Raw genomic sequence first — 10,184 nt, 5'->3', positions numbered from 1 at the left:
GCTTTGGAATTTGAGGGGCTCAGCAAGGACCCAAAACTGCGCTCAGAACTTCTTCCAGCTTGGAAAACCCCTGAGCGGGAGGGAAACTTCGCCAGAGGAACCTTCCTGTCAAATCCAGAAAGTTTACTTCTGCCCAGGAAGGACAGAGTGGTGGGGCCTAGCTCAGTGTGCTGCATGGTCAGGGCCCTATCTTAGTCTATTCTGGCTGCTATAAAAAAATAGCATAGACTGGGTGGCTTATAAACACACAACTGTATTTCTCATAGTTCTGGAGGCTGGGAAGTCCAAGATCCAGGCACTGGAAGATTTGCTGTCTGGTAAGGGCCTGCTTCCTGGTTCATAGCCAGCTTTCTGCCATGTCTTCACCTGGCAGAAAGGACAAGGGAGCTCCCTGGAGCCTCTTTCATAAAGGCGCTAATTCCATTCCTGAGGTCTCCACCCTTATGGCCTAACCACCTCTCAGAAGCCCCACCTCCTAATACCATCACATTGAGGATTAGGTTTCAACATAAAAATTTGAGGTGGGGGGGGTAACACAGACATTCAGTCTATAGCATTCTGCCCCTGGGTCCCCCAATTCACATCCTTTTCACATACAAAACACATGCTTTCCATCCCAACAGTCCCCAAAGTCTCACCTTGTTCCAGAATCAACTCTAAGGCTAAGTCCAAAGCCTCACTCAGTGTCATCTACATAAGATATGGGGGAGACTCCAGGTATGATTCATCCGTAGGCAAATCCCCTCCCCAGCTGTGAACCGGTGAAAAACATAGGTTATGTGCTTCCGAAATATAATGGTGGGACACGCTCAGGATAGACATGTCCCTTTTTTTTTTTTTTTCTTATTTTTAAAGGCTTTATTTTTTAAAGTAATCTCTGCACCCAATATGGGGCTTGAACTTACAACCCTGAGATCAAGAGTCGCACACTCTTACTGACTGAGCCAGTCAGGTGCCCCAGATAGACCTTTTCATTCTGAAAGGGAGAAACAGGAGAGAAGAAAGGAATGATGGGTCCCAAATAAGTCCCAAACCTGATGAGGCAAATTCCATTAGACTTTAAAGCTTGAGAATAATCCTTTCTTCTGGACCCACTGGGGTGGCAACATCACCCCCACAGCCCAGCAGGGTGATGCCTACAGCCAGACTCTTTGCCAGGACCCTATCCCTGTGATGGCTCCGGGTGGCCCCATTGTTTAAAACCTAGCTGGAAGAAGCCATGACCCCCAAGCCCTTGTACTCAGGGCCTCAGTTGGAAATGATAGCCTTAATGATCACTGAATGACCTTCTGGGTCATTCTTCCATTGTCTTGAAGAGTGGCACTTAGCTTCTGTTAAGATGGCTGACCTAGACTAATCTCCTTATCATAAAGTCACCTGGCCACACCCTTAATGTTTTCACTTTTTTGCAATATGGGTAAGCTGAGAATTTTCCAAATCTTAAATTATGCTTCCTTTTTGCTTAACAGTTCCATCCTTAAGTCGTTTTTCTCTTCCTAAATTTTACTATAAGCAGTCAGAAGGAGCCAAGCTGCACCTTCAATGCTTTGCTTAGAGATCGCCTCGGCCAAATAACCAATTTCATTGTTCACAAGTTCTACCTTCCATGAGACATTAGTATCTGAACACATTGAGTCAAGTTCTTTGCCACATTATAATGAGGATCCCCTTTTGTACAGTTTCCAAAAACACGTTCCTCATTTCTGTTATCAGAATGGCCTTTATCATTTATATTTTTACCAACATTCTGTTCAAAATTACTTAGTCATTATTCTCCGGCATGACTGAGGCTTTGTCCGGCTGTCCTTATTTCTTTCTGAGCCCTCATGAGAATCTCCTTTCAAGGTCCACTCATAGCACTGTAGGTGTTTTCCTAGCTGACATTTCTAAACTCTTCTGGCCTTTATCCATTACCCAGTTTCAAAACCACTTCTTCACTTTTAGGTATTTGTTACAGAAGCACCCCACTTCTCGGTGCCAATTTCTGTTTTAATCAGTTCAGAAAATACCATAAATTGGGTGGCTTCTAAAAAACAGAAATTTCTTTCTCACGGTTCTGGAGGCTGGGAAATCCAAGATCAAGGTGCTGGCAGATTCAGTGTCTGTGAAAGCCTACTTCCTGGTTCTTGGCCATCTTTTTGCTGTGTCTTCACATGGCGGAAAGGAGGAGGGAGCGCCCAGGCTTCTTTCATAAGGGCACTAATCCCACCCAGGAAGGCTCGGCCCTCATGACCTAACCACCTCGGAGGCTCCACCTCTGAATACCATCACCTTGGAGGTTAGCATTTCAACATAGGAATTTTGCGGGGGACACAGACATTTAGACTATGGCAGGCCCCCACAGGGCTTACCTTTTTGTAAATGAGCTCGTCTGAGGAGTTGCAGCGTCTCATCTGAAGGATGCCTGTCTGATGTTTTGGGGCTGGGCTTCCCTGCCCACACTGCGAATTTACAAAACACCAAGAAGCAGAGGCTTTAACAACAGACCTTGGATGTGTAATGTCCAGATGACCGGATCCAACAGTGGCCTTGACACACCCATCTCCTTGACCCTGGGAATAGTACCTAAACATGTATAAGACCAGTCAATGGTGCAGAACAGTGCAACATGCATGTAAAAGGGCTGGAGGAGAATGCCACCTGGGGTTGTGAGCTCCCCAGGCGAGGGCAAGGTCTCCTTCATCTTGATAACTTCTCTAGGTCCAAAGCAGGATATAGCCAAAGGGAAGTTCTCAGGGAAGGGTTAGTGCATGGAGGGAGGATGAATGGATGGAATGGTTCTACAAACAGTGGGATCATGGTAGGCTCTGGAAAGGGCCTATAGGAATGGCCAGGATGGGAACTTTTAGGGCCCAAATCTGGAGATAGGTTGCCCTCTGCTGGCTGCTAGGGGTGGGTGCTGGCACCCCAGAACAAAGCCATCTGCCTAGCTAGCCTCTCCTACACTAGCTGTCAAACTGGGGGACAGTCGGTCTTCCAGAGCAGGCCCGAGGTGGGGAGGAGGCTGGACGCACCTCCTGGGAGTGAAACCGGAGTAAAGGCAGAGAGGCCTGTAAGCAGAGGTGGCTGGCGCCGAAGCACCGTCTGGACAGCGTAGGATGGGGTGGCGCGGGAGAGCTCCGAGAGAAGGAAAGGGTCACCCGGAGGCGACGGTGCCTTGGGAAAAGGAGAGTCCACCAGCAGGGAGTGGGCCCTCTACCCTCGGGCGCAGCGCTGGCGCTGTGCCCGGAGACAGCAGGTGGCGCTGTGGGGTCGGGGCAATAGGCCTGCATTCCGCTTCCGCGTATCCCACACCCCTTCCCCCTTGGCCCTGGGGACCTTAATTTCTGCCGCGAGAGGGCGCTCGCCTCCAAACCCCAGATAATAGTCTCCGTCGGAGGATTTGCAAGCTACGGGGCACTGCGGTATATCCAACTGTGGAATTGACCCAAGGGCAGAGGGGGAGCAAGGATATTTGTGCCTACTCAGGTATTTCTTTTCTCATATCTGTGATCTCTGAGCTATGCGTCCAGGGCGCCTTCAGGAGACCGATTTTGGTGGGAACAATGTCCTGGTTGGGGGTGTGGCCCTGATGTGGGCTCTTAGGGTGTGATGGGAAACAGCTGCCTGTCTTAATGGGAGGCCAGCCCAGCCCCCTGAGGCCTGCCTCCAGGAAGTGCCCTTGCAATCTGTTTGGGTCACCTGAGGGCCTGAGGATGCAAAAAGACCTAAAGGAGCCATGGGACAAGGGTGCAGGGAAGGGGGGGGGGGGGCGGTGGTTAGAGCTGCTGGTGGGTTTTGGGAGTAATCCCTGAATCAAGGGCGCAGAAATCCTCTAGAAGAGGGCAGAATCCCAGTGAGGCCATGTCTTCCAGAACTAGATCAAGAAAGGGAGGTGGTCAAGATCAAAAGAGAACCCTCAGATCGTCTAGCGGATGATTCTCACTCCTCCGGTTGCTCTCCCCTCCCCTAACCCCCTGGCCATGCTCCCCCCCCCCCCCTTCCCCACAAACAAGAGAATCATTGGGGGAGGCTTTTAAAATGGATTCCCAGCCCCACCCTAGAGATTCTGATTCAGCTGGCCTGGGTGGGGCCTGAGAATCTGTATTTGGAATCTGTATTTGGTTAACCTCTCAGGTGAGGCCCCTGCCCCACCTGACAGCTGAAGCTGCCTCTGAATACTTGTCATGATTGGAGAGGACTTCCCAAAGCTGCCTATTTCTGTCCCCCAGAGTCATCTAGAGCAGATCTAATTCCTCTCCAGTGTGACTGTGCTTCAGAGATTTCAAAACAGTGGCCCCACCTGCCCGAGTCTGTGCATCTCCAGGACAAAAATGCTCTGGCCTTTCTGAGGTTCCTGATCGAGGTACAAGGGAGCACCAGTGAGGCTATCTCAGCAGTTGAGACAGGAAAACCTGGAGGCACCTGGGTGGCTCAGTTGGTTAGGCGACCGACTTTGGCTCAGGTCATGATCTCACTGTTTGTGAGTTCAAGCCCCACATCGGGCTCTGTGCTGACAGCTCAGAGCCTGGAGCCTGCTTCAGATTCTGTGTCTCTCCCTCTCTCTGCCCCTCCCCTGCTCTCATTCTGTCTGTCTGTCTCTCTCAAAAATAAATAAACATTAAAAAATATAAAGAAAGAAAGAAAGAAAAGAAAGAAAAACCCAGCCAGGGGTTGGGGGCTGTCCAGGGGCCAGAGAAGCAGACTGGGGACTTGCCATAGGCCTGGGGGCCAAAGCAGAAGCAACTCCCTCTGAGAAAGACCCTTACCCTACCCGGGGCCTGGCTCCATCCAATCTAGATCGCCTCTTTTGGACCCTTTAGAGGTATCATTCATTCATCTCGCTCATTTACTATGTGCCATAGCCTATTTGGAGACCTTAAACGTATTCATTCATTTAATCCTCACAATAAGCCTGTGAAGTAGGTGCCATCATTATATCCACTTATGAATGATCTAACTGAAGCCAGGAACCAAAGAACAATTGAGGAACTGGGCTCAAGGTCAAATGGCAGAGCAGGATATAGACACAAGCAGCTGGGTCCCATCCCCTGCTCCTCCTTCTTTTAGAAGAAACTGCATGTGCCAGGAGGTACGAGGTGTGGTGTCAGAACAGTGAGTTAGGACCATAGCAATAGCTCCCATGTACCGAGCACGTACTATGTGCTGGCAGTGGTCTTAATGTCGTCTTAGTTGATTCCTACGTCAGCACTATGAAGGAGTTATATAATCCCTTTAGCATAGAAGAGGAAACTGAGATGCAGTGAATTTTTAAGCGACTTGCACAAAATCACTGGCAAGCTCTGGAGCCAAGATTGGAACCAGCTGTGTCACTTTGAGCCGCCCTCCTCCCCTCTGGGTGTCGGCCTCTCTGTGAAATGAAGATGTTGGCCTGAATTAATTCTAGTGAAGTGCCTCTCAGGCTTTAAGGTGCACGCAAATCTCCTGAGGATCTTGTTCAAATGCAGATTATAATTCAGTAGTTTGGGGTGGGGCCTGAGATTCTGTCACAAGCTCCCAGGGGAAGGTGGTGTTGCTGCTGATCCCGGGACCACACTTGAGCTGCCAGGTTCTAGGGGACCCACCCAGCTCTGATGTTCCAAGTTTATGGGCCTAGGAAGACTCGCCCCAAAGGCCATGGAAATTCAGGAAGTAGATTACGATAAATAAAGCCCTTAGTGGGCATTTTTCATGCCCAGACAAGCCCTTGGTGACTTTGCTGAAGCATCTGCCCTGAACCTTTTACAGTTCCACTCTGTTGACCTCAACCTGATTCCTCCAGAGGGTTCAAGGGCTTGGTGCTGGGCCGGGGCGGGGCGTTGATTCTCTCTAATCAAGGAGTGAAGGGAAGTCCCTGGACACCTTGCCTCATGGCCCTGCCTCCTGAGGACACCAACGGGTCCATGGTGGCCACACTGCTCTTTACAGACACTCCCCATCTTCTGGGCACATGATAGGGTTACACTTATCCTCTTCTGAAGTTAGATGTAGCCGTGTGGCTTGCTCTGGCCCCTAACTTAAGGTGAGAAGTAATTTGTGTCACCCGTGGGCAGAACTCTTTAGGACTCACTGTGGATGCCATTCTTTCCCTTTTCCCTGTCACAGAAAGTTATCATTTTTTCCATCTCTTGTATTTATTATGTGCCGTAGCTTATTTGAAGACCTTACATGTATTAATTCACTTAATCCTTACAGTAACCCTGAGACATAGGTGCTATCATTACGCCCATTTACAAATGACCAAACGTATCAAGACAGAGCCTCTGTCGATCTGGATCTGTGAGTGCCACAGTGAGCAGAGCCTCCCCTGAATTGGGGGAGGCTTTTATTGATTTAATTTTGTTTTATTATCATTATTATTATTAATGCTTATTTATTTTTGAGACAGAGAGAGAGAGAGAGAGAGAGAGCGCATGAGCACGAGTTGGGGAGGGGCAGAGAGAAAGGGAGACACAGAATCCGAAGCAGTCTCCAGGCTCTGAGCTGTCAGCATAGAGTCTGACGTGGGGCTCGAACTCATGAACAACAAGATCATGATCTGAGCTGAAGTTGGACACTCAACCGACTAAGCCACCCAGGCACCCCTATTTTTTTAATTAAAAAAAGGTTTTTTTTAATGTTTATTTTAGAGAGAGAGAGAGACAGAGCATGAGTGGGGGAGGGGCAGAGAGAAAGGGAGACACAGAATCTAAAGCAGGCTCCAGGCTCCAAGCTGTCAGCACAGAGCCCGACGTGGGACTCGAACTCAGGAACGGTGAGATCATGACCTGAGCTGAAGTTGGAAGCTGAACTGACTGAGCCACCCAGGAATCCCTAGGGGGAAGCTTTTAAAATAGATTCCCAGCCCCATCCTAGAGATTCTGATTCAGCCGGACTGGGTGGGGCCTGAGAATGTGTGTTTGGAATCCGTACTGGGGATTTGGGGGGAATTTGTTAGTGACCCATAGCCTAGCCCATCCTGACTGATATGCGTACTCCTATCAGCTATGACATGGGGATAACACCTTCGGTAGACTGTATCCAGTACTGGGGGTCCGTATGTCTACAAAGTCAAGGTTGTGGCCTGTCAAACAACTAATGCTTACCTCTTCAATAGGAGGGAAATCCTCTTCCTGAAGGTGGGAGGGGCTTCCCTAAGGATGTGAGCTCCACCTCCCCCTGTTTTACCAGTCCCCATTAAAAAGAGAAGTGTGATCCACTCATTCACCATTGTGTCCCTAGTGCCTAGCCCAGAGTGTGGCTTGTAAAACACTGACTTCACATCTGATAGGACTTACTGTGGTGTTCCTTTCCATGAATCTCCCAGTAGATTATGTTCAAGAACATACCAGGAACTTCCCTCCCTTCCCTCAGCCCCTCTACACCCCTCTACCCTGAGCCATTGGTTAACTTCTTGACCCCAGTCCCAGGCTGGACACCTCACTGCCTTCTCCTGCCTGATCTTGATAATGGCACTACATAGGAACTTCTCAATGATCCAAGTAATACTCATGAAAATTCATAATCACTCACTATGAAACATTTGAAAATCAAGGGCAAGCAGGGAAAAAAAAAAAAAAAAAAGCCAGTATCTATAATTCCCTCTCACAGAAGGAACTGTTGACCCTGTGATATTACCTTTCCCTCCATCCTTTTCTCTTCTATGAGTTCCCCCAACCCCCCACATCCGTGGCATAATTTTAGTGAGATCCCATGAATGGTTGCTCTTTAGGAGGAGAGAGAAGAGCCACCCACAAATGCAGAAAATGTCAGGGGACTGGCAGGGGACTTATGAATTGTCCAACCAACCTCTGCCATTACTGATGACGACACCGTTTTAAAATAACCTGGGTGCAAATGTGTGTGAGGTCAAGACAAATGTCTGGCACAACCTCTGCCAAGCTCAGTGACCATTGTCTATGGGGTTGGGGGCACAGGAAGGGCGATGAAAAGATACTGTACATATTTTGAATTTTTTTTGCTACAAAAATGCATTCAAATATTAATTGCACTTGAAGCACATTATTCTTGTTAAAAAGAACAGGAAACGAAAGCCATGAAATAGAAAGCAATTGATGTGTACAGTTTTGCCCAGCTCTTGCCGGCAGGTCTCAACCACTATATCCCTGGGCATCAGCCAGTCTTCTGCTGTCCTTGCTCTTCAGCCCATTGTTCCCAAGGACAAGGGTCACTCCAGGGCAGCCCCTTCGCTCCGACAACATGGGCACCCAGATGCCGGAACGACGTGGGAAAAGGGAAGATTCTGCAGGCCCCAACCTGAAGCCCAGGCCCACAAGTCCAATCTCTGCCAGACCCAAGATGGGATCAAATGCCTTCAAGTCCAGACTCGGCCCCATCCGAGAGGGGGTTACTGGCCGCTCTCAAGACGAAAGGGATCCCTGGTGAATCAGGAAAGTTATTGGGCTGGAAAGTGGTTAAAGGGCTGAGCGTGGGAGGGGATTTCCACCGAGAGAGCCAGGCCCAGGAGCAAGCCTGGGCGGGTCGGCTGCAGGGTTGCTACCCACTTGATGTCTGTTGCAATGGTGCCCATAAAACCCAAGTCGTTAGACTCGAAGCCTTGATCAGTTTTTTCTTCTGTTTCCCTTTAGAGAAACGGGGAGATCCGAGGAAACCCCAAAGCTCTAGAACAAAGGACTCTACATCAAAGGGGTGCAGGCAGGTCAGGATAAGTCTGGGGAGAGGTCAGCTGGGGGAGGTGGGTCTCCCAGGGAGAGGAGGGCGGGGAGGGACCTGTGGACTGGAGGGTGTGTGCAGAAACCAGAGGGAGGAGGGGAGGGAGGAGCAGGGCTGTGGGCAAACCCATTTTCCTGTGTCATCTAAGTGATCAGGAGCTGCCTGACCAGCTGCATCTGAGAATGTGGAGGTTGAGAGGAAGTAGCAATGCTCTTTTTGTCTTACCTAAAGGGAAGACAACCAGTATAGATGTTCCATAGTTAGTTCCATGTACACTAACCAGGCTTTCTTGCAGATCTGACACAAGCTAGACAAGATGCGCAAGGAAACTGAGATGGACTTGTCCAAGGTGTTACAGAGCTGGGGCTATCACACCGGTGCCCTGACTCCTGACTGAGTGCTCCTTCCTCTGCACGTAACACTCCCACACTTTCATATGCATCAGAATCATGCGGAAGGCTCATTAAAACACAGATTGCTGGGCCCCAAACCCAGAATTTCTGGTAGGTCTGGAGTCGAGCCTAGAATCTATATTTCTAGCAAGTTCGCAGGTGATGCTGATGCTGCTACCGCACTTTGAGAACCACTGCTCTAGACCCTGGATGTTCAAAGGAACTAGCAGCATCAATGTTACATAGAAGCTTCTAGAAATGCAAAATCGCAGATCCCATCCCGGACCTACTGAATCAGAATCCGCATTTGTAAGAGCCCCAGGTGATCTGTTTGCACATTAGAGTCTGAGAAGTACTTGTCTACACCGCACCACCTCTTCCTTACTAGGGGTCAAACCCAGGCAGCCTAGATGAGCCTTCCATTTCCAGTGACTAGGGGACAATGAGGCAGGTGCCTAGGGGCCTGTGGGGACACCTGCCTATTTCTGTGTTTTCCAGGGTAGGGAAAGGGCAAGGGAAGCGCAGATATAGGAGAGGCTCAGCCCCACGGCTCAGCCCCCCGGCTGCTCTGCTGTGGTGTACATGGCCCACTCCAGAAGGCCCCGCTGACCCTGGAGAAATCTTGTGGCCAGTGACTACCATTTACATCTCCAAACTGGCCCTTGCTTTCAAGCCAGCCCTGTGTTTTTGTTTTATTTTTAAAATATGTGCAATACATGTGTGCGTGTGACATCCAAACCATATACAAGCACAGCTTTGGAGATATTGTGGGCTGGGCTCCAGACCACTGCAATAAAGCATATGTTGCAATAAAGCGAATCAAATGAATTTTTTGATGTCCCGGTGCACATAAAAGTTGTGTTTAGGGGCGCCTGGGTGGTTCAGATGGTTGGGTGTCCGGCTTCGGCTCAGGTCATGACCTCGCGGTTCGTGGGTTCGAGCCCCACGTCGGGCTCTGTACTGACAGCTCAGGGCCTGGAGGCTGCTTCGGATTCTGTGTCTCCCTCTCTCTCTCTCCCCCTCCCCCTTATGTCTGTCTGTCTGTCTGTCTGTCTCTCTCTCTCTCAAAAGTAAATAAACATTAAAACAATTTTTTAAATGTTGTGTTTACACTGTACTGTATGTAGTCCATTAAGTGTG

Source organism: Panthera tigris, chromosome F3 (genome assembly GCF_018350195.1).
Source record: "Panthera tigris isolate Pti1 chromosome F3, P.tigris_Pti1_mat1.1, whole genome shotgun sequence".
Classification (NCBI taxonomy): Eukaryota; Metazoa; Chordata; class Mammalia; order Carnivora; family Felidae; genus Panthera; species Panthera tigris.
The sequence above is the reverse complement of the archived record's forward strand: the minus strand, read 5'-3'. Positions refer to the sequence as shown.